This window comes from Bos mutus, chromosome 1 (genome assembly GCF_027580195.1).
Source record: "Bos mutus isolate GX-2022 chromosome 1, NWIPB_WYAK_1.1, whole genome shotgun sequence".
In the NCBI taxonomy this organism is placed as follows: domain Eukaryota; kingdom Metazoa; phylum Chordata; class Mammalia; order Artiodactyla; family Bovidae; genus Bos; species Bos mutus.
In genome coordinates, this window is record NC_091617.1 from 114,759,939 (window position 1) to 114,784,639 (window position 24,701).

Here is a 24,701-nt window from a genome sequence, read left to right on the forward strand (position 1 = left end):
TCAGCTTTAGCATCATTCCTTCCAAAGAAATCCCAGGGCTGATCTCCTTCAGAATGGAGTCTAAGGCAAATTATAAACTTTGAGCAATTATGATATAACATGATTTATCAATTATAACAAATGTACCATTTTGCTGAGTGATGCTGATAATGGGGGAGTCTATGGTTTCCCTAGTGGTGCTAGTGGTAAAGAACCTGCCTGGCAATTCAGGAGATGTAAGAGATATGGGTTTGATCCCTGGGTCGGGAAGATCCCCTGGAGGAGGGCATGGGAACCCACGCCAGTATTCTTGCCTGGAGAATCCCATGGACAGAGAAGCCTGGCAGGCTACAGTCTATAGGGTCGCAAAGAGTTGGACATGACTGAAGTGACTTAGCACATGAATGTGTGGGGTAGGGTATATATGGAAAATCTCTGTACCATCTACTTGATTTTGTTGTAAACTTAAAACTTCTCTAAAAAATAAATAAATGGAACAAGAAAAAAAGAGATAAACAAAAGAGGAGAAGGGACCAATGACCTTCTTATCTTCCTGTCTTGCCTCTGAATAAAATTCCTAGAACTTCAACAGTCCTTTTGAGATCATGAAACAAAGAACATGAAAATGAAATGGTAGTATACTAAATTGGTCAAGCCAAAATGTGAAAATCAGAAACTCTGACCACACCATTGGTGCTGAACCAAGTTTTAGACTCATTGTTCAGTAAAATAAGTAATTTCTTTATGATATAACCCCATATTATTCAAGGTTTACATTAGTTCAATTAAAAGTATATCTGATATACTATTTATAGTGATAATCAAGATAAAAACATGTATTGAAGAATGTTACTTGGAATTATAGTGTATTTTACATTGACTTCTTGAAAGACAACATCTTTATTAGAAATTTAAAACTCCATATTCATCCAAAAGATGAACCATGCCTAGTTATGAAATACCTGAAATGCTTTCAGATGCTTTGCTTTTTAAAAACAATTTCTATGAATTTCTTGCTATGGTAGCACAACTTGAACAAACATTCAAATATTTTAGTTTATCACTTCTTGGCTTTTTGGCTAAGATCAATTGTAGTATCTGTTCTTATCAGTTTAATATCTGATCAACTCTGGGAGTTGATGATGGACAGGGTGGCCTGGTATGCTGCAGTCCATGGGTTCACAAAGAGTTGGTCACGACTGAATGAATGAACAGAACTGAGCTGAACTGAATGTCCTCTATCTGAGAACAACGTATTAAATGGATTTTTGGAGCAGGAAGTTGGAATAGAGGCTTTCTCAGACAAATACTTTACTGTGCAGACTCTTCTTGGTCCACTGGAGAATTCTGGTGGTAGACTGCTAGCTAAAAGTGAAAGTGTTAGTTGCTCAATCATGCAACTCTTTATGACCCAATGGACTGTAGCTCCCCAGGCTCCTCTATCCATGGAATTCTCCAGGCAAGAATACTGGAGTGGGTTGCCATGCTCTTCTTCAGGGAATCTTCCCAACCCAGGCACTGAACCCAGGGCTTCTGCATTGCAGGCAAATTCTTTACTGTCTGAGCCACGTGGGAAGAGCCTTAGCTAGCTAGTGAAGTGAAAGTTGCTCAGTCATTCCCAACTCTTTGCGACCTCATGGACTATATAGTCCATGGAATTCTCTAGGCCAGAATACTGGAGTGGGTAGCCTTTCCCTTCTCCGGGGGATCTTCCCAACCCAGTGGTTGAACCCAGGTCTCCTGCATTGCAGGCAGTTCTTTACCAGCTGAGCCACAAGGGAAGCTAGCTAAGCACCTAGCTAAAATCCTCAGAGGTCGATGGACTTCAAACATGATTATTATCCCATCAGTAACAGAAAATAGCTTTTTACATCTTCATTTAAACAGGTGCTGCTAAGTCACTTCAGTCGTGTCCAACTCTGTGCGACCCCATAGATGGCAGCTCACCAGGGTCCCCCGTCCCTGGGATTCTCCAGGCAAGAACACTGGAGTGGGTTGCCCTTTCCTTCTCCAATGCATAAAAGTGAAAAGTGAAAGTGAAGTCGCTCAGTCATGTACTACCCTCAGTGACCCCACGGACTGCAGCCTTCCAGGCTCCTCCGTCCATGGGATTTTCCAGGCAAGAGTACTGGAGTGGGGTGCCATTGCCTTCTCCGATTTAAACAGGTAGACTACTATAATCATAGATCTGAAATGCTTTATTGTCTCATTAAATTAATAGTTTCCCACAGACTTTCGGTCTCTGGTTTTGGGGTTGAGATGGTAAGGGAAAAGCATTTAAAAGTCCTTTGTTCCTCCTGTTGAAAACTGAAACTTTTATTTGTACCTCTTTATTTTTATTTTTAGCAACGACCCTTATTTCTCCCTTGTAGGCTTTCTATGGCAACATCTAAGTAAGAATAAATTGGAGTTAACCTAAGTTTTCTTTTAATCGGAAGTAAATATGATATCTTAAAATATAGATGGATGTACCCCAATGAGTATTTTATGAGTATTTGGAGTCTTTCCTATCAAAAGACATTTTATTAACAATCTATCTTTCTTATGTTTGTGATGAGACAGTATGCTGTATTGAGTTGACTTAAACAATGTAGTCAGAAAAGCTGTCCTCAAATCTTACTGTTAGTAATATTTTAATAGAGAACTTGAGGAATCATAAAAAAATAGTATGTTAATAATCCTGCTTTGCTTCCCTGGAGAAACACTATTTTTTATACAACTGAGAGCCCAATTAATGATTTTTTTTTCATTCTTATTACATTTTATAACAGGAAAATCAGAGTTTGGGGCTTTAAATAACAATTGTATGGTGTTTGTGAAGTTGAAAAATTTTCTGCATGCTCAGATCTCCTCTGTCTGATAAGTCTAGACAATTTTAATGAAACTCTTTCACTTAAACCACAGATCACATTGTGACATGAAAATGATGACAAATATTTCCCAGAAAAGTAAAAAATGAGTACTTATGAATATTTGCTCTTCTTATAAACCACTAATTGTAAGCAGAAGGAATGCACCAAAGAGCTCTGATATAACCATTTTCTGTAGATTTTGCATGGTATATTAAAACTTTAGAATTTGACAAATTTGGAAGATAGGAAAATTAAATCCGAGATGAAAAGAAACACATGCAAAAATGCACATTTTCTAAATGATGAATAATAATATAGCTAAGACTCATGGACATCCAGTGTTATTTATCAGACTGTACTCAAGCATGGTGCAAGAAGAAAGTACTTATACAGCATGTAAGCCAGTATTTGACCAGCTCTGGCACCTAAACAGGAAGATTTTTGGAGCCACGAATGTCTTCTGCACAGATAGGGTTTTATTTAGTGCCAGGGGCATGTCTTTTTCTACTTACATTTCCTGGAAAACAAGTACATATTTTGTAACCAGCCTATGAATAATGAAATACCTTCTCATGAATGGCGGACTTCAGAGAGTTCAGGATTTCAACCTTGGTAAACAAGCATGTATTTGTATGCCGGTCTAGGTTCATGTGAGCCTATGCTGCATTCCACAAACCGTCTCACAGAAAGGTTTCTGAAGCCCTCTTCTGACTCCCACTTCCCACATTTCATGAAGGAATGTGTGTATGGAAGAGGGATGGCTCTTCACAGAAGGATTCTAGTCAAGTGTTTCTGTCTCAAAATCAACCGCAGGCTACTTTAGAAAGTAGAGCAATTTGGAACATTCTTTTGGGAAACTGGTAACATTCTACTGAAAGATGGAAGAGAATAAGTGCTCTTAGTTCTTTGGAGAGATTTTAGACTTCTTACTAATGGATAGGGTCAAAGACTTCGATGATTCTGAACTAGGATGAGAAAGAAGATTACTATGTTCTGATAAGGAAGGAAGTAGAGGTAGAAATCAGTTGTGTTTATGATGTGTGGAGTATTATGGTAAGGCAAAGGGGTCTGACTTCCAGATGTCGATGCCCCTTGTTTTATTCAGCATCCAATTTTTTTTTATTCCTTCAGATATGTGCTTAGTGAAATGTTCAAACCACCCCAGTACCAATTTTCCCTCCCATACTCACACCTCTCCCCCCACACATACATAACTCAGGTGGATAAAAGTCCCTCAGGTTTCCTGTCTTGGAGACAGAAGGTACAGTTAGTCTGCAGATGGCCAATGAGATGACCCTGGCATCTATCAGTCATAGACTCAATGGATTCCTTTGACTCCTCAGAGATTGAACGAGATGGAAACTACAGAGATAATTTTAACTAAAGAATCAAACACTTAAATTCCAGGTTTTGCTTAAAGAAAATTACACAAATATAATCATGATTCACGTGTCGCTTAACATCTAGAAATTTAGATAAATACTGGCAACATTTACTACCCATTTGATTTTTTATTTCTCAAGAAGATTTGGGCATTATTTTTCTCTCAGGTAATTCGCTTACAATTTGATATGTCAGTAGGTGGCTATGGTGCCTGATTAAGGCATTCTTATCTGAAAAGAGTGTAAATCGTGCAAATAAAAACCCTAACTCAAAGATAAGAGGATATTTCCTATTCAAATATACAACTGTTCAAAATGCAAATAATTTTTTCTCTCAAGAAAGTATAATATGGTGTCTTTGATGTGTAGCTTGACTAGTATCAATGTTCATTACTATAAAATCATTTTTATTTATTCATTAATTTTAAAGTGATACTAATCGCTATACTCTCCAAAATATTTTGAAAATAGTAGTGAATTTTAACTTGTGTTTGTACTAATAGTGGCACCACTATAGATGTTAAACAGAAATAACAGCTGTACTTTTTACTGAAATGAGTCTTAAATTTTGCAAGTCTTTGATATGCAAGAGTCTCAGAGATACATCCATTACATAAAATATGACCACCCTGTAATTACGTGACCATTGTGAAATATTTCATCAAAACACCCAAAGAAAGTAAAAATCATCCATAAGCCTAACACTATCAGAAATACACTTATGATCTTTAAAATTTTTTTAAATACATATAATTGCTGAAATGTTTAAGCAGAATGTTAACTTATATTTTTATTATGATACAAAATTAGAGTCAGGTTAGAAGAAACACATCAGTTAAGTACCTCAATTACTTAAATACTACTGCTCCATAACTATTGCTTACTTGGATTTATTTCTACCCCCATTATTACCATTAGGTTTGAAGAAAACACAGCTCCTACATGCCTTCTGCCATGTGGGTGATGCTCCTAGATCCCTTCACTCTTCTAAATATCAAGTTCCTTGACTCTACTTCCAACATACACCTCAAATTCTCTCACATTCCTTCATTATTGCTGCCACTGCCCTTGTCGAACCCTCCATCATCTTGTACTTAGATTAATGTTAAAGTCTCCCTGCTAGTCTCCTTGCTTCAACTTCTGCCCCTCTGGGACTTCCCAGGTGGGCTAGTGCTTAAGACTCCCTGCTTTCCCTGCAGGCGCTGGCTGATTGATCCCTGGTCGGGGAACTAAGATCCTGTGTGCTGGTGGTATAACCAAAAAAAATAAATAAAATAATATTGCCTCTCCATTCAACAGTCAAAAATGGCTCTAATAAATGACGGATTTGTTTGTTTAATCATTCATGGCTTTGCACCTACTTTAAGGCTCGTTCTTTCCTAGGCACTGGGGGTAAATCAGTGAACAAAATGAAGTTCCTTTTCTCATGCCACAACTGATAGGTTCTTGAGTTCCTATGCTTTCTTAGGCTCCATGTTCTTGCTCAGGGCACTCACTCTGCCTGGAAGGACTTTTTCTGAGTCACATCCTTGCTTGGGTTACTTGTACCAGTGGTTCTTCAAGATAAACAAAAATGGCCACCTCTTTGAGGAATACTTCTGTGTCTCACACCCTACCAGGCTATGTTAATGCAAATATTTGTGCTTTTTAACATTTTCTATGCATTCCCGTCTCTCAGCACTTGCATTGTATTATCATAGTTAATTACCTCTCTGTCTTCCTGAATTTGACTGTGAAATCTTCCTAAGAGGGGATTTTGTGTTTCCATTCTTGTTTATTAGATCACAACATGACCCATGACCTAACTGCATTATTGGAAGGCTGTTGAGACAAAACATCTAGACAGTTTTAATTTCAACATCACACAGATATGAGGCAGCAAGTTAAAAAAAAAAAGCTAATGAAGGGTCTCAGGTTCAGAAGTCCATTCTGGGCTTTTTCTTTGATATCTTCTGGACAAGCTTTAGAATCTGGTTGATTGTGAATGCCCCTGATTAAGGTAGGGGACACATAAGCAGAAAATAAAGACAGCCAATGTGTATGCTCAGTTGCTCAGTCATGTCTGGCTCTTTGCAATCCTATGGACTGTAGCCCACCAGGCTCCTCTGTCCCTGGGATTTCCCAGGCGAGGATACTGCAGGGGGTTGCCATGTCCTTCCGCGGGGTGTCTTCCTGACCCAGGGATCTCATGTCTCCTGCATTGGCAGGCAGGTTCTTTACCACTAGTGGAAGACAGCCAATATCAAACCCATTTTTAACCTTCTTGCTGGGTGATCCTCTGCAAATTGTATGAGTGTGAGATACAATTTTCTCATTTACATCTCAATAATTAATATGGAGGGCATGAAATATCTAGTTGGTTTTCTTCTAAGCAAATGAAAATATTCATGCTAATTGTGAGATATCCATGCAATGTGAGTTTTTATTTCAGTCACTAGTACTTTTCTGAAAGTTCTCCTTGAAGTCTGGATCTATCTTTTAAGTCTATTCATCTCCATCCTCTTATTTTTCCAGGCACAGGAATGTGGTAGGGTGTGTTAGGCAGTGGTTTACAGTCAAACATAATTGGTTAGATCTCTCAGAGAATATGTTTTTCTGAGATTCTGTCTGTGGAAAGAACATTGAATCCACATGTGTTGTTTTCTCTTGTTGCCATTGACATCCAGAAGTCAACATTGGTCTGTTTTTAGCTTTTTAAAAACTTTTCTTTCTTTTTGTTTTAATGTGGTTTTCCTATTTTTCTAAACTTACCCCAGATGCCAAGATTGCTTCAATTCTAGCCTTTTCTCCAGGGCTTTACTTTGTATGGATAATGGGATCAGTGCATGATTGTTATCACTTTCCTTTGTAAAGTGAAGCCGATAATCCTTATGTTTTCTTAGGCTTTTATAAAGATGAATTGGTTGTTTAAAACTGTTTTAAAGTTGAACTTTATGCTTTTCTAATTGAAGGAGTATTTTAAAAAATAATTGAAAAAACTGACTTAATACACCAGAACAAAAACATATTCTTCTTCTTGGCTCAGGATTCATTGGCTTGATTTTGCAAAGGCCAAAGACTCATTTTGTTAGTGTTGAATTTATTCACCTTCTTAATCTTGGTTCAGAATATGTAATCTTGTGTGGGGACTGGAGATTGGAGTCCTAAGGATACTCTTCGAGTTTTAACAGGAAGGAAAAAAGACTCATATTAAAACTTGCCTTAGATTTAATAGTGATCACTCTCCAGAAGAACATAACCCTATGTTTAGAGGGAAAAAAATGACTAGAGGCTCTCACCAGCCCAAGTTTCAATTCTAAATGAACCAAAATACTCAATTTAACCTGAACCCATGTGAATTTCTTGGATCTCAGCCGAGTTTATTTTACAACTGGAAAGTACTGAGACCACCCTGAAAAAACAGACGATGATTTTGCCTTAAAAATCATTAAATAAATATTGATTCCTCAGGAGAAAAGCTCAAGCCACAGACATCCACACCCAATAATTAGCTAATCGACTTTAAATGTCAAAGATGAATAGAAAAAAATATTTAAAAAGAAACTACAACCTTTATTTGTGGTTTAACAGGTATATGAAATACTATAACCAAATTTCTGTTGCCCAGAGTTGGATGCCAAATGCTAATTTGGTTTTAAATATTTAACAGATTTTTAAAATGAAAATGTTGTAATATAAACTGCTGGTTAAATAATTTTCCTAATGTTCTTATTTCCTTTTTCCTGTGACTAACAGTTGAGAAAGCATAGTCATTTTTGCTCAAAAATTATCTGAAACTATTTAACTCACTTCAAAAATGAGCATAAATATTGAGGACCATTTGTACTTTTTACTTATTGCCTTCCATTCAGATCATTTACTATAAAGTATAAATGGGAACATAAGGTGGTCCACAGAGTGTTTATACTTTAAGTCGGTGTATTATCTTTTCAAATGTTTTACTGTTAATGCATCTATTAATTATTCTCTGTATACACTTTGTAATTTGATACATATTCCAGGATTTTCTTCTAGGAAGCTGATCTGTATATGTAGTATTATGAAATTGATTATTGATATACAAATTCATTATCTCGGGCACATCATAAGAGTTGTGTATTGACTGATTGCTCCAATTCATAAATTTTACATTTGGGGAAAACAGAGTCATGGTAAAATATGCTCTGATAAGTATGAGAGTTTTTCTCAGAAAATTAAAAGTAGAACACTGTTCAAAGATTGTTTAAAAACACATAATTTTCCTGAAGTCCTCTTTGCTCCCTAATTATGAAGGACCCTGAAGTGACTTTGAGGTTGGTTATCTACCTAAAAGATCAAGTGGCAAGGATTGTCACTACAGGTTCTTACATTATTTAACCCACAGGAAGTTTCCTTTTTAGGCAACTCTACTCAGAATTTGGGCAGATATCAGACCTCAGTTTTTCAAGCCATGTTCTTCCTATAAAAATATAGCCACACAATTCTTATCCCTGTGTTTTCATGAGAGTGGCAGGATTCCTATTGCAAACAATGAAAGATGTACACAGAGTTATGATTTGAGAAAGATAAACAGATGTTCTTCACTATTATATCCTAACAAGGCTTCTGTTATACATTATTAATTACTCTGGAAGTAACTCCAGGATGTTTAATACTTCTTCAAGAGATTTTAATAAATTTTCCTCACTTTCAGAGCTTATTGACTTTTTTTCTTAAAGCTTCAAGTTTGGCATTAAAAATCAAAGCCTGTCTGTTAATGCCAAAGATAATTGTTGAAAATTACAGCACTTAAATTGGTGACACTGCTGGTGCAGAAACAAATACAGTGCTACCCAGTGCTCTCGTATCCTCTTTGCTTTACTAGTACAGATTCTCACTAGCAAATCTGGATTAGCTACTCCAATTGCCTTTCCTACTCCATTTGCAATTGCCTACTCCAATTGCAAATGGTTTCTTACCTCTTAACTGGTGAGATATTTTTAAAATATTTTCTTTGTCTCAATCAGAGCGTGAGTGATGAAATTTAAAAAACAAAAACAAAAAAACCTTAGATTTCTTTCTTGTCTGTCTGCACAAACCTCCTTTCAACTTCATGATTGTTTCTTCCAACTGGGATCTGGTTTACCAGGCCACAGGACTAAGCCACCCACTGTCTTGATACTCTCAGGTTTGAGTTAGAAGCTGTCACAGCAAGAACTTAAGATTGTTTAGTTCAACTCTCTCATTTATAAGATGACGAAACAGAACCAGAGATGTGAAGGGACCTGTTCAAGGTTATGCAGCTAGGTAGTGGAAGACTTGGTTTAGATTTTGGAGGTGGGGTGAGGCATTCTTCATTATACATTCATTGGGTTATGCAGCTCCTCTTCTTTATAATTTTAATTGTTTATTATGTAGATGTTGTTGAAAAATGGTCATTTCCCCCCTGCCTCTTCACTGAACAATATGAACATAATTTGCTCTGGATATCTGATAGGCTGATATCTTTGGTGGTGGTGGTTGACTGTCATGTGTACCCCTTTCCTTCCTGGGTAAGTGAGGAATGGGGTAAAGAATTACCCATTACTCTTGATGTCCACAAAAGTAATAAATAGCAGGTGCCTGCTATGACAGCTTTTGTAGCAGCCAGAATAAAGGATTATAACCTTAATATTGCCAGACACTCTCAACCAATAAACCTACAGTAGGACAAGTGATGCGAAGATACAGGGACAAAGATTTTGGCCTGGTGTAGGCAGCAGCGATGACAGTTCCTGGGTGAGCACTGGCAATGATGCCAGCGGCAGGCAATGTCCAAGACTGGCAAGGGCAGTGTCTGGCATCCTTCAGATATGGCCATCATGTCCAACCTGATGTTTCCTGAGGAGTAATTTTAGCTGTGTTCCAGGTACTCTGGCTTTCTTGGTTCCTACTTCTTTCCTGTGGTTACTTAATATTCTAGCTTTCCTGGAAATTTTGTGAGTATCCAGTAACCTTTTTGAGAAATTCTTTTTGGATTTAGCTCATCCAAAGTCAGTTCTGGTTACTTCCAAGAGGAACTCTGATAGTTACATAGCTTGAATAGAGAAGTTTTGTTTTCTGGATCTTGGAATATCCAATAAATATGCTTGCTCTGGTATACATTTCACTAGCAGAGAGATGAATCCAAAGCCAACTTAATTTCTCAACTGCCAATAAGTGATGGCTGCCCATTCTAGCCTCTCCAAAATATTCCCTATATAATTAGCAAAATATTTCAAGTAAAGTATGTTTCTCTCTCTTTATTTCAGAGTTGGAGTCAGTTATTCCTTCTGTAAGTATTCCAAAGACTTTGCTTTAAAAGCTGTATGCATCATGCACAGATCTAAAAAATTTTACTACGTTTGTGTTATATTCATAAAGGCCTTCCTCCTACTATTGTTGTTTCTAAGTGTTAAGAGCGCTGGACCAGAAGTCTGGAGGACATAGATCCTAGTTCTTACCCTTCTTCCAATTGATTTGTCACCTTTGTAAATGATGGCATCTTTCTGGGCATCAATTTCCCGGGTGTAAAATGTGGGAAAGGAAAACCTGAAGAAAGTGGGCTGTATCACTTCTTATATTGTTACTTCTTGCTTCACAGACTCTGATTTTAAAAGAAAATGTTGGAACAGGAGAAAATCTGTCCTGTTCCTTTCTCCCCATCTCCCCTAAGTAAGCATCAATATCCTTCCTTCAATAAAATACAAGGAACAATATAAGCAGGAAAAAAAAACAACTTTTTTTTTTTTTTAATAGAAGCTCATGAAATACAGTAACTCAGTTTCAATTTTCTGGAGCTTTGCACAATAATTAACCTTAATTATTGCCTAGAGTAAGCAAACATGCACAAGTCCAAGTTTTAAAAAGAATTCCATTCATTAAGATAAAAGAACCAGGCATAGGTAGAGTGATATTTTTTATGAAGCACTTGACTTGAAATTTTCTAACATCTGTAGAAAGTTAAAAAACAATCACTACAGTCATTTCAGTTACTCTGAAGCCAGCAATACATGAGTAATCCTTAGGCACTTTATGGATCCTACAAAATCATCAAATAGATCTTCAAAAGTGTTTGCAGGAAGAACCACACCTCTTTTTTTCTATGCATGGAAAAACCACGTAAAATAGACTCTCAGTGAAGCCAGTGTTGCAAGTAACAGACACAGAGTTTATTTTTAGAGACTAGGTTGCTATTCGGAGAAGACAATGGCACCCCACTCCAGTACTTTTGCCTGGAAAATCCCATGGATGGAGGAGCCTTGGAGGCTGCAGTCCATGGGGTCGCTGAGGGTTGGACACGACTGAGCGACTTCCCTTTCACTTTTCACTTTCACGCATTGGAGAAGGAAATGGCAACCCACTCCAGTGTTCTTGCCTGGAGAATCCCAGGGATGGCGGAGCCTGGTGGGCTGCCATCTGTGGGGTTGCACAGAGTCGGACACGACTGAAATGACTTAGTAGTAGTAGGTTGCTATTAGGACATAGTTGGACACTTTTTAGTCTGATTTAAACATACAAGAAATACCTTTCTGATCATTTATAAAGTCTTGTCTCCACCCTACACAGAATATAAGATGTAAGGGTTCTAATAATAGGGACACAGTTAAATGCGTTGACAGGTGCTTTCTCCTTTAACAATTAATTTGGCCTAAGCAGTATCTAGTTAATGAGGCCTTAAAGTGTCAGGAATGAATAAGTGTGCTCTCCCCTAACTTCAACATGAGGCAATGGCAGACACTGCTCTTTTCAGCTTATTTAAGCTTATTTGGATGCTTTTCCTATTTATTCAGTGTCCCTTTAGTGAGAATGGTCATGGACTTCGAGCTGTCTCCTCCCTAAAAGACCGGCTTCACTGTCATGAGTCCCTCCCAACCCGTCCACCCTTATTGTAAGCTGACACTGTACTACTAATACAGAACTGCTGGCAAACAGCTGTAATTAGGAAGTACAAACTTGGTAGTATTAGGTAAAAGCAGTTTAGTTCTGAATTACCCTTGAGCATTTTTAGGAGGCGTGAAGTACTTTTTGCTTCTAATTAAAAGCAGAGGAAATACTGAATGAAGGCGAGCTTTGAACGTAAAGAAGAAGGTGTGTGTTTGGACAGGCTTTCTCCCTGCTATTTACTTCACTGAAGACCTGACTTCTCAAATGTCTTTAATAAGGACAAGCCACTTCATTCAAGCTTTCAAACTTAAAAAGATGATGGCCAAATTCTTAGGAGAGGCAATACAATGTCTCAAATTCATATTAAGGGACACATGGCTGACATGAAGCTATTTTCTGATGACTGGCTAAGAAGAAAAAGGATAGGAAGAAAAAAACCTTAAGATGCTAAGAAATCTTGGAAACTGGGCAGGAAGCATAATTCATCCCCCAAGAAACATGGGACAAGCAGATATTTCAGAGGAAGTTGTAAACTAGTGGGATGCTTACCCATTCGGCATACTGAGAGGCTGCTAGACAACTTCTGTCTTAATCGGGGCTCCTTGGTCAGGTGTGGCTTGATGTCTAAAGAATACATCAAGCAAATAGAAATCCCAGTAGGACTTTTATTTTCTTGTCTCTCTTCACCTCTGGCATGTGAGCTCCTTGGGGTAAGGAGTATTACTGTTTTATTCACCACTAGATCGCCAATACCTGAAAGATCTGGTACATGATAAGGACTTAATAAATATTTGATATAAGAAGAAAGAAGGGAAGGAAGAGAGGGAAAAAAAGAGGAAGGAAGGAAGAATGGAAAGAGCGGAGGACCCCTGAGACCAACTAGTGGCAGAAAATTTTGAGGAGTGTGATTTTTAGTAGTCCAATGAGTGTGTAGGTATCTTTAAGAAATCTTGTCTGTGATGTGTGAAAACACCCAACACTCCCAACTGAGTGTGGTTATAAGATAGCTGACACGACATCCTCTTAGCTGAATTTGTCCCACTGTGTTCACTCACCCCAAGTTCCCTCTGGCTTCCAACTTACCTCCTACTACTTAGTTCCTCCCTCATGGAGCATCTAAACATGTCTGCATCACCCATCAAGCTGCCCTTGACTTGTGTTTGATTGCTGGTCCTCAATTGAGGTCTTCCCTATTTTTTTTTTGGAATTCACCACAACATCTGCAGAAAACCTGTGACTATCCAGGTGCTTTAGATTGAGCAGCAACTTTTATTCTCAACTGTGACCCCAGCCTGGCCATTGCTCAATCTTGTCAAGTCCTGTGATCATGATGTGGTCTAAATCTTAGGGTGAGATGGAGTCTTCAGAGAAGGGAACTAAAGTGTCAGCCTCTGAGGAGCTAGCAACAGCACAGGCTGAGGAAAGGGGAAGAGAGAAGAAAGGAGTTCTAGGGATGAGGGAGCACAGAAAAGGGGGATGGGAGTGAAAGCTTTACATACTTTAAAATCTGGCTCTGGCTTTGTCCTGTCTCACATGCTGACTGTACCAGCTCATAAAACATTTAGAGAGATGCACAACTGTGCAAACAGAGTGAATTGAAACCAGTTTTAGTAATTTCTCAATGAAGGTATTGCCCTGTAATTCTCTGTGAACCAATTTTGCAAGCCCAAAGGGAATAATGGTTTGTTCTAGACAGGTCTATTAATGCTGGTCCCGTCCTCAGCTGGTTGGAAGGGAAGATTTCATTGCCTTCAAGTCCCTGCCCAGTATGCACAACCATGTTCACTGGCCTCATCCATAAAATATGGTCAAAATAGCGTCTGTCTCCCAAGTTGTTATTGGGATTAAATGAATCATGTCTAGAGTTTTTAGGAGGTTGTCTGGCACATAGTAAGTATCCATTAAATGCTAGCAATGGTATTGACTGTGATGATATGAGATGAGAGTGATGATGATTATAAGGGATGTTAACACATCGTTGGCTATGATTGATTGGACAAGACAATCAAGGCCCAAGGCTTAACCCAAAGCAAACAATCCAAAAGTTGCACATTGCTTTATGATTTCTGCAATTGGTTTCAAAAGAGGAGCTAGAGCAATCTGGGCCCTTCCTCCAACAACCAACCAATGGAGATTGACAAACTTCAGGGGCTGGAATAGCCACAGTGAGAAGATTAAGATTGGGAGGAGAAACTAACTGAAATAGGGGTGGGGTGGGTGGGTGAAGAAGAGGCATTGTAAGAAATGCTCTCAGAAGCAGGGATACTTTGCATGAGATTGTATGCAGCCAGTACCCAGTCAGCTGTTCTCATTACATACTATTTTCTTGAATGTCTCCTAGGTTATAACCCTCACTCCTGGCTTTTAGCTTTAAACACATCTGGGTTTGAATGTTTGTGTTTATGAGTCCAAAGAATCCGGACTGGATTTTAAAAATACTTTTTATAGTATAACTAATCATACTACAAAAAATAATGATTCAGATATTATCTGGCTATAGGACTTCCTTTCAGTTGTGGCTTAACAGTTTTAGAACATACCAATGATTACAAGAGGCTTCCCAGGTGGCACAGTGGTAAAGAATCTGCCTGCCAATGCAGGAGACACAGGGACATGGGTTTGATCTCTGGGTTGGGAAGATCCCCTCGAGGTGGAAATGGCAACCCACTCCAGTGCTCTTGCCTGGAAAATACCGTGGCAGGCTACAGTCTATAGGGTGGAAAGAGTTAGACATGATTGAGCACACATGTGCACACACACACGTACCCAGAATTACAAACTGATACGGATTCAGCTGTTTATGAAAATTAAATTTCTATGGCTAGGCTCTTCTATGTAATTCTACCCTCACCTCCACTATAAGATATTGCTAGATATTAGTGATCTCACCAGTGACTGAGATGGCAGAGGAAAGTGTCAGGTATGCAAACTCTAATGCCTACAGGGATATTAATTCATAGACTGAATGCAATACAATACAGAGTAGTAGGAATGCTGCCAATCAAAGAGGCATACCCACCTGTGCCTTCAGGGCCCCTCCCCAAGAAGGGACTTCATCCTCATATCAATCTTTTCTTAGCTGGTGGAAGTATGTTCTGAATAAAAAAGCTAGAAATCCAAAATTTAAAAATTGCAGCCTTCTGTTTGTTGAATACTGGAAACTAAGTTTTTTAAAAAAAAAAAGACGTGGCCCAAAGAAAATGTATCTGCAGACTAAACTTTATCTGAGGCTGTCAGTTTGCACCCTCTGATACAATATATAGGTTATGAAATATACTCTGGTAAAGAAACAGACGTTTTACAATTTATCACATTTCCTAAGTCCCCAGACAACTATGTGGTTATACTTTAGAAAGACAAGAGAGGGAAGACTTTGAAACATTTTATCAGAAGTAAATGAAAACTGTATATCAACACATCACAAAATTTTGAAAAAAAAGAGTTAACATAATTATGTCTGGGGAGTGTGTAATTTCCTTGGTTCTGTCTCATCACAACAAAAATTTGAAGCAATGGACCAGTGTTTCAGCCCTCGGAAGGACCAGTATTACAGCTCTGTGTTACAGCTCAATTTTATTTAGAAAGCAAAGGAAAATACATCCTAAGGTATGAGGGCATGCTGACTCAAAAGATGTGAAGAAAAGAGAGAGACCCCTGGCCCTTTGGCTCCTCTTTTTATGTTTTTTCTCCTCCCCCTGGGCCTGCCCTATGTAAATTGGGCTAGCCAGGAGTGCTGTTTGTTTTACCTGAGGTCCTCACTCCAGTCCTCGGACCTTCCTTTGCTCTATTTTCTCAGGCTTTTCCCTTGCTTGTCTTTAGCCACTGCTATTCTGGACTCCTTTTTCCTATTCTAACTACCTAACATTTCCCCCTCAAGAGATGGGAGGCCCAATTCTTTGGGAATAGGCACATCAAGGTCTCTCTGGCTACTTCCTGCTGAACTGGGATGGCAAGGGGCATTGGGCTGCCCCCTCTTGCTAGTCTCAGGCCTCAGGGTCCTTATAGCTGTGTCCATATAAGGGTGAGTGATATTTTCTGTGGTCGGCTCTAGTTTTATATATCCTTGTTGAACTGGCACTGCATGTTGTAGCTTGTTGACCTGGGCAGAGACAAAATGGGCTAGGCAATTGATAATACATGGAATAATCACAAGCAGCATCAATATGGTGATGACAGGGACTAGTAGGGGCATTAGCCAACTCTAAATTTCTATCACCAGGAGGATTCCCCAAAGAGATTGTGGCCACCCTGAGAACTCTCCAGCTCATTCTTTGAGATCCTGTAGGGTCTGAATGTTTTTCTTGAGTACTGTGATACTTCCTTTAACTTAGCTGGAGGTATTTACCCAGAAATAAGACGTCTCATTCAAGATGGCTCAAGTCCCTCCTTGTTCAGAAACCCTTGCAAGGGCCACACTGAGGTTGTTTCAGCCAGGTTAAACCTGAGAAATGGCACCATAGATATCTGGGGAGTGTGTAATTTCTTCAGTTCTGTCTCGTCACAACAAAAATTTGAAGTGAGAGACTAGTGTTCCAGCCCTCGGAAGGACCAGTGTTACAGCTCCGAGTTACAGCTCAATTTTATTTAGAAAGTAAAGGAAAATACATCCCTGAGGTATGAGGGCATGCCAACCCAAAAGACGTGAAGAGAAGAGAGAGACCTCTGGCCCTTTGTCTCCTCTTTTTATGTTTTTTCTCCTCCCCCTGGGCCTACCCTATGTAAATTGGGCTAGCCAGGAGTGCTGTTTGTTTTACCTGAGGTCCTCACTTCAGTCCTCGGACTTTCCTTTGTTCTGTTTTCTTGGACTTTTCCCTTCCTTGCCTTTAGCCACCACCATTCTTGACTCCTTATTCCTTTTCTAAGTGCCTTATGAACTATGGACTGAGGTTCATGACATTGTAAAGGAGACAGGGATCAAGACCATCCCCAGGGAAAAGAAATGCAAAAAGGCAAAATGGCTGTCTGGGGAGGACTTACAAATAGCTGTGAAAAGAAGAGAAGTGAAAAGCAAAGGAGAAAAGGAAAGATATAAGCATCTGAATGCAGAGTTCCAAAGAATAGCAAGGAGAGATAAGAAAGCCTTACTCAGTGATCAATGCAAAAAAATAGAGGAAAACAACAGAATGGGAAAGACTAGAGATCTCTTCCGGAGAAGGCAATGGCACCCTACTCCAGTACTTTTTTGTGGAAAATCCCATGGATGGAGGAGCCTGGTGGGCTGCAGTCCATGGGGTCTCGAAGAGTTGGACACGACTGAGTGACTTCACTTTCACTTTTCACTTTCATGCATTGGAGAAGGAAATGGCAACCCACTCCAGTGTTCTTGCCTGGAGAATCCCAGGGACGGGGAAGCCTGGTGGGCTGCTGTCTCTGGGGTCACACAGAGTCGGACATGACTGAAGCGACTTAGCAGCAGCAGTAGCAGCAGCAGAGATCTCTTCAAGAAAATCAGAGATACCAAGGGAATATTTCATGCAAAGATGGGCCCGATAAAGGACAGAAATGGTAGGGACCTAACAGAAGCAGAAGATATTAAGAAGAGGTGGCAAGAATACACAGAAGAACTGTACAAAAAAGATCTTCATGACCCAGATAACCACGATGGTGTTATCAGTCACCTAGAGCCAGACATCCTGGAATATGAAGTCAAGTGGGCCTTAGAAAGCATCACTATAAACAAAGCTAGTGGAGGTGATGGAATTCCAGTTGAGCTATTTCAAATCCTGAAAGATGATGCTATGAAAGTGCTACACTCAATATGCCAGCAAATTTGGAACACTCAGTAGTGGCCACAGGACTGGAAAAGGTCAGTTTTCATTCCAATCCCAAAGAAAGGCAATGCCAAAGAATGCTCAAACTACCGCACAATTGCACTCATCTCACATGCTAGTCAAGTAATGCTCAAAATTCTCCAAGCCAGGCTTCAGCAATATGTAAACCATGAACTTCCAGATGTTCAAGCTGGTTTTAGAAAAGGCAGAGGAACCAGAGATCAAATTGCCAACATCTGCTGGATCATCGAAAAAGCAAGAGAGTTCCAGAAAAACATCTATTTCTTCTTTATTGACTATGCCAAAGCCTTTGACTGTGTGGATCACAATAAACTGTGGAAAATTCTGAAAGAGATGGGAATACCAGACCACCTGCCCTGCCTCTTGAGAAATTTGTATACGGGTCAGGAAGCAAAAGTTAGAACTGGACATAGAAAAACAGACTGGTTCCAAATAGGAAAAAGAGTCTGTCAAGGCTGTATATTGTCACCCTGCTTATTTAACTTCTTTTTTTTTTTTTTTAACTTCTATGCAGAGTAAAGCATGAGAAACAATGGGCTGGAGGAAGCACAAGCTGGAATCAAGATTGCTGGGAGAAATATCAATAACCTCAGATATGCAGATGACATCACCCTTATGGCAGAAAGTGAAGAGGAACTAAAAAACCCCTTGATGAAAATGAAAGAGGAGAGTGAAAAAGTTGGCTTAAAGCTTAACATTCAGAAAATGAAGATCGTGGCATCTGGTCTCATCATTTCATGGGAAGTAGATGGGGAAACAGTGGAAACAGTGTCAGACTTTATTTTTCTGGGCTCCAAAATCACTGCAGATGGTAATTGCAGCCATGAAATTAAAAGACGCTTACTCCTCGGAAGGAAAGTTATGACCAACCAAGATAGCATATTGAATAGCAGAGACATTACTTTGCCAACAAAGGTCCAAATAGTCAAGGCTATGGTTTTTCCAGTGGTCATGTATGGATGTGAGAGTTGGACTGTGAAGAAGGCTGAGCGCCGAAGAATTGATGCTTTTGAACTGTGGTGTTGGAGAAGACTCTCAAGAGTCCCTTGGACTGCAAGGAGATCCAACCAGTCCATTCTAAAGGAGATCACTCCTGGGTGTTCTTTCGAAAGAATGCTGCTAAAGCTGAAACTGCAGTACTTTAGCCACCTCATGGGAAGAGTTGACTCATTGGAGAAGACTCTGATGCTGGGAGGGATTGGGGGCAGGAGGAAAAGGGTCGACAGAGGATGAGATGGCTGGATGGCACACCGACTCAATGGACATGAGTTTGGGTGAACTCCAGGAGTTGGTGAAGGACAGGGAGGCCTGGTGTACTGCAATTCATGGGTTCGCAAAGAGTCGGACAAAAATGAGCGACTGCTCTGAACTGAACTGAACTACCTAACCATTATCATCAAACGATGGATCCTGGTGATTAATAATGCACACACAACAATGTGATAATGCCTGTCATATTTTAGTGAAATCATATTAAGTCGCCTAGCATACCTGCACACCTGCATGTAAGTTTTCAATTGTTTTCTTCATTATGTATAGCTATAGTACAGTACAGGAGTAAATTTCAAATCTTTTCCCCTATTTCTAAGATTACCATTAAACACTTAGGTTTTAGATTATATTTAAACAAGCTCTTTGACTATGACTAGAAAGTAGTTTAAGCGATATACACACATTTTTAAAATTTTCCCTAAAATAGTGTGCTCTAGGATTTTAAGTTTTCCAGATTAACCTAATTAATTGAAATAGAATATACATTTTTGTTGAAATGAAAAGCATGTAATAGATGATACCAGCCATACAAGGCATGGTTTTCACATTATGATTCAGTGATAAGTCTTCTTGTCTTAACTGTTCTCTTATTTTCAAAAGACTAGGTGAAAGACTACTTTTGATTTCTGTGAAATGTAAATCTTTTATAGCCTGGTTTTGCTCCAAATTCCTCAAATTTAAAGCAAAGTCTTTATAATGGAGAGATCATCTTCCTTTCACATCCTCTCTCTTAAACTTATGTGTCTAATGCTGAAGACAAAAAATATAAGAGAATCAGCTGCTGTTATGTGAGAACTATGGCTCTAGTATGAAAAAGTACTATTTGTAGTGTTGGTCGAGATTACTTAAAGAATTTAGAAGTCGTTGCTCCTGTCCTTAGAATAAGAGAAAACTGAAAAAATAGCTCAACGATTTTAGCCCAGTGAGACCCACACAAAAATCTGACTTTGAGAACTATAAATTTGTGTTGCTTTAAGACATCACACTTGTGGCCACTTGATACAGTAGCAATAGGAAAATAATATGTGGATGAATCCAGAGAGTCAGACCTCAAGCAGAAACCACTAGGGCTATCAGCTGGTATGTGTGTTGGTTGCTCAGTCGTGTCTGACTGTTTGCAACTGTGTGGACTATAGCCCGCCAGGCTCCTCTATCCATGGAATTCTCCAGGCAAGAATACTGGAGAGGGTTGCCATTCCCTTTTTCAGGGGATCTTCCTGACCCAGGGATTAAACCTAGGTCTCCTACATTGCAGGCAAATTCTTTACCACCTGAACCACCATGGAAGCCCCATCAGCTGGTTGGAACATCAAAACGCTAATTTTTACAAATTGCTGGAAGCTGGATGTGGACTAATGAGAAAGTCCTGAGAGCCATGGACTTCTCAGAGAGGTCTTAACATTTTTATGGCTTTTACCACTTGGCTTTCATGATGTAGATCTAAGAAAGATCTCCTGTGGCTCTGGCCAGAGTGGGTGGGAAGACCAACCAACAAAATAGATCAAGAGCTTTCTCCACAATAAAGGCTTACAGCTTAGGTTGACCCTTGTGTAAAGTATACATTTTATTGGTTTTTCCTTGTACCTTAAGGTGAACAATTGAGAAAATACTGGTTTAAGCCAGCAGTTCATAAAGGTGGGTTCTGGGATAAGAAGCATCAGCATATTCTGGGAACCTGTTAGAAATGCAAGTCTTTGGAATCCACTTCAGGACTACTGATCGGACACTCTAGGGGTGGGGCCAGACATCAGTGTTTTAACAAATCTTCCAGGAAATTCTGATGGAGCTAACAGTTGAAGCATAAGAAGTTTGAGAAAAAAAGAGAGCCCAAGACAGATCCTTTGCATTAACAGGGGCTCTTCTGTGATGTGAGGGCATCTAGATGTTTCCTTGTGCTTCTTTGGTATAGGGAAGGGGAAAAGGAAGAAGCCTACTGAAAACCAGAAGACTTAGAATGGCCTTTTCAGAGTCTGTAATAGATGCACAGGAAGTAGAAGCCACAAGCAATTCCCCTAAACCAGGATTTTCAAGGGGTTGGCAGCATCTGAAAGAATCAAGGGAAAGCCAAGGCAGCAACAAGGTGAACCAACCAGCCAGTTTTGCACATACCAGCACCCAGGGAGGGTACAGTGAGCTTCTGGTGAGGTGTTAATGGAAGAGGAAGGAAGCATAAGCTCTCAGAATGTTTGTATAAAGTAAGACTATTTTCATGTCTAATATGGAAGATAAAATTATACCCACACCCTTTCCCTACCTAAACCCTAACCAGTTAACTTGGAGCTCATGAAGCAGTCACACACAAATTTAAAAAGATGACAAAACCAACAATTTTGAAATTGTTGTAGAGAGTTCACATATTTTAACACAACTACATAAAGCTGATTAATAACATTTTGTTATCTAGAAAATATTTGAGAATTAAAGTCTTTTTTTTCAGATTTCTTTTCTCAAATAGTTTCTATGAAGTGAATTTGATGGAAATATTGACTGAAATAGAGATGTTGCAGTGATAAACTAAAACCACTTGAGGGCAGTAAAAGCACATTTCTTGTGTTTGTTGCAGCTGATTTAATTATAACTTTAAACCAAACACTACCAAAATGCCCTTTTTTGTATTTCTACCTTGGTCTAGAGTTACACCTCACCTCTGCAGTTCAGATTCCTAGAGAATTTCTCCATGTAGGTAAAACAACAACAACAACAATTATTTTCAATGCAACATTTTTGTTTGTTTATCTGCTGTATTTTTGCTGTGGCTTGTACTGATATAATTCTGAGACATCGCACAATTAAGTCATAAGTTCAATGTCTTCTCAAATAATCTATTAGGTTCATGGAAGTATATCCCCAAATTCATCGATATATGTGTACCCATGGTTATGTGCATATGTGTTTACCCAGAAAAGTTTGAGTAAATAAATAAAATACTGTATGTAACCATACAGTGAGCCAGCAGAATTCTTTGGAGGCACATTCATAAAGTATCTTTATTCTTTCCTATCACTGTCCTGTAAACCCACTGTCAAAACCCTCTTTTTCATGACCATCTTGGATAAATCTTGGGCAAGTCCCATAATTTCTCAGAAGTTAAAAAAAAAATTGTCAAGTTATTTTGTTTTCTTCTCAACTTATCTCATTTCAGTAAGTAAAATATCTGTCTTATAAAATACTTAAAATTCCAGACTTCGTGTAAAGTTTATCGTCTCCATTTCATCTGCTCTTGAAGTGGGGAGAAGTGGTGGGGTGGCGACACATATTCAGGTTGATGTCTCTGCCTAGTTTCTACTCATCTGGTTGCTTACTAGGCTGCCTCTGACTTCTGGAAGATTGAAAGAGAGGGAAGAGAGGTACAGAGATGTCTTTCTTTGAAATCTGTGATACACACTGATTTTCTCTATCTGTGGAAGAACTTTATGCCTAATTTCTCTTGAGTTAACTTGTGGGAACTTTGAGAGCTGTGTGATTACACTACTAAATCAAGGGCCAGCTTAATTGGTGTGAGCCCTGTGCAGATTCTCAGGACCACAAGCTCAGGGGGGGCCTCAGCCTTGTTTTAAAGCTCTGTCATCACCATCGTGAAATGTTTAAATTTTGAACAAGAGCACCCTGCATGCTTGTGTGCTAAGTTGCTTCAGTCATGTCCAACTCTTTGTGACCCTATGGACTGTAGCCCTCCAGGCTTCTCTGTCCATGGGATTCTCAAGGCAAGAATGCTGGAGTGGGTTGCCATGCCCTCCTCGGGGGATCTTCCTGACCCAGGGATTGAACCCCTATCACTTGCATCTCCTGTATGGGCAGGTAGGTTCTTTATCACTAGCGCCATGACCCAGCAAATTACAAAGCAAGTCCTAACTGAGCCACTCCAGTTTCAGCTCTATTGCCGGGCAGTGCCTCTCCTTCAGCTGAAAATCTACAATCTCCTCCTCAGTCTCTTTCTGGTCAGATAAACTCTACAGCAGAAACCAATTTGGGTGGGATTCCATGAACTGAGCCACAAGCCAATATCCCTACTTAGGTTCTTTTGTTGTAGAAAAGCAAACACTTTGGGAAGTACAGCGATCGGAAACCTCTAAGCTAGTGCTACAAGTTCTCTGTGGAGCCAAACTCTTCAAAGAGACTTTTATCCTCAAGCATGAGTCAGATGATTCTATTGTTTTAAATGACAATGATCCCACTGAAGCTCTCCTTGAAACCCTCCTCCTCCAGATAATTGTCAAGTCAATCCTTCGTCTAACTCCCTGACTTCTTCACCTCAATTCTTTTATATCTTCAAGAGAAATGAGGAGCTGAGGGTCTAAACTTTAGTTTTTGGCTTTCCTATGCAGGGTCTCCAAAGGGGTTTAGCCTCACTCTGAAAACTGCTGGTTCTTGCCCTCTGCTCTTCTGTTCTCAGCCTTTTAAGAAACTTGGCAGAAGCAGAGTCCCAGGACAGTGCTCAACCATATCATTTATAACAACAAATTCTTATTTAAAGGGAGAGATTTTGAAATTAAAATACTTGAGAAACATTTTAAGAAGCACCAATTCTATAAAGATGTTAATAACCTCATCAATAGAAAGTGAAGTCGCTCAGTCATGTCCGAACCTTTGCAACCCCATGGACTGTAGTCTACCAGATTTCTCTGTCCATGGGATTTTCCAGGCAAGAGTACTTGAGTGGGTTGCCATTTCTTTCTCCAGGAGATCTTCCTGACCCAGGGATCGAACTCAGGTCTCCTGCATTGCAGGCAGACGCTTTACCCTCTGAGCCACCAGGGAAGCCCATAGATAAAAAAGTTCCATTCAAATATGTTGAGCATCTCTTTTGTCTAGGAAACAGCATTAAGTTCTAATGATATGCAGATTAATAAGACAGTCTTGGTGAGCTCAGAGTTAGGGAACAGCATAGATGATTTTGTGAAGATAGGTGATAACAAAGTTTTGTCATGGGTTTTGTGCAACTTTCCTGAGCTTGTGGGTGAGAGTGGGGGTTGTGGAGCTTCTTCTCTGAAGCTTCCTGATTGATAGATGGCTTTTAAGAACCTCTTTTGTAGAAGCATAGCTTCTGGCTCATAGCTGAGTCTCTGGCTCTACCATATCCACAGTGGAGTTGGGACAGGATGAATTCCCAACTTACACACTTTTAGACAAGGGGTTCCATTTTACCCATAAACTATTTTATGCCTATCCAAAACTAAATTCCATAGCAAAGCTTTGCATAGGGCATCTTGCATTTTTTCTATCTCGTTGCTATGAGGAATCAGAGCCAACAGACAAAACCCTTTTTTAGCTTCCCTTCAGTGTGACAAATAGTCCACAAAGAGTAGTGGGTGGATATCAGACTCTGTGTGTTGCATTAATGGATAGAAGAGGGAAGCCGATGGCGGCGTTCTCAGTGACACTTCATATCTTAATGTGGAATTTTGTCCTCTCCTCCTTTTTATTTCCCCCCTTGGAGAGTTCCTATTATGATAAATAAAATCTTATTAAATCTTTTAGGTTATGAATCCTTTTCAGAATGAAGGGGGCATTTAGATCTCTATCAAGGAAAAAATTTCCTAAGTTCATTGAGTTAAAAAAAA

General features: G+C 39.4%; 1 pseudogene; it reads left to right on the forward strand.

The window, feature by feature from the left end:
• Positions 1–1,038: 1,038 nt before the first annotated feature.
• Positions 1,039–1,154, forward strand: LOC138989540 (U2 spliceosomal RNA; annotated as a pseudogene).
• Positions 1,155–24,701: the final 23,547 nt, after the last annotated feature.